Consider the following 1,107-nt stretch of genomic DNA (forward strand, 5'->3'; position numbering starts at 1 on the left):
TCTTGTCAAGTTGACTTGTTAACACTCGGTAGTTCTGCTCCAAACACTGCCTCCATTTAAGCTGATTTGAGAAAACCTCCGATGATTCCAGCTAAATAGTCCATTTACAATTTGATTTCTTTCCTACCCTAACAAACACGGAGAATATAAGCTGCGGTGCTATCATAGAAGCACTTCAACTCTTTCCTAACGCCACTTCATAAGGATGCTACATTAACTTGCAGCTTCAGACATATTTCACATTTGCTTTAACGAGCTATAGGCTTGAGTTACACGAAAGGCTTGAGCCAGTCTTCCAGGTCGATTTTTTTATTAGTAATCGGCATTCACACAAAAGTGTGGTAGAGGCTTCAGGACATTTAACCATTTACCACGAATCAAAGATACTTAACGACTCATCTTTTTCAATCGCGTCTAATTCCGTCATATTTACGGCATCCGTCTGACGACTTTAGTCAGGTATTATACATAATATGAATGGTACTGACCTGAGGCCTAATAACATCACAAGTTTTTGATTCTCGGGATCTTCCAGCCCAAGTGCATTTTTTACAAATCAGCAAAGTCATCCAGATTCTACTGAGAATCAGATGCCGTGAGAAGGGTCTATGGATGAGTTAAAGCATTATGCCGATTAATGCGATTTGATCTGCTGCAGATTGCAGTCAAAAGGCGTTAGTTGAAGAGAATGGTTTGGAGAAATCGCTTTGACGTGTCATGTTACTCAGAATGCAAAACCTGCAAAGCAACGTACTGAAATCACTCAACCCAGCACAAAGCCCACCCTCCTCCCTTCTCATCGCTGACCTAACTATCCCCACACGCATTATCACATCCCCTCCCCTTACCTTCCTTAGACCCCCACACCTAGATTACCCCCAATACCAATCCTGGCGCCTAGCAAGTGGCGCCACAATGAGACTGAAAGAGCAAAAAAACAAGGCAGAGAGACGGAGAGTGGTAAAAATGCAGGTCTCAGCCACAACAACCAAGAATGAGTGTGTCAATGGTGGCCCTCAACAGGGCCGTGGGATACGTTCACTCACTGGTGGACAATGTTGAGTAGTAGGGAGGAGTGAAGTGTAACGTAGTGCGACAAAGCAGCAA

This window comes from Echinococcus granulosus (genome assembly GCF_000524195.1).
Source record: "Echinococcus granulosus chromosome Unknown EG_S00366, whole genome shotgun sequence".
In the NCBI taxonomy this organism is placed as follows: Eukaryota; Metazoa; Platyhelminthes; class Cestoda; order Cyclophyllidea; family Taeniidae; genus Echinococcus; species Echinococcus granulosus.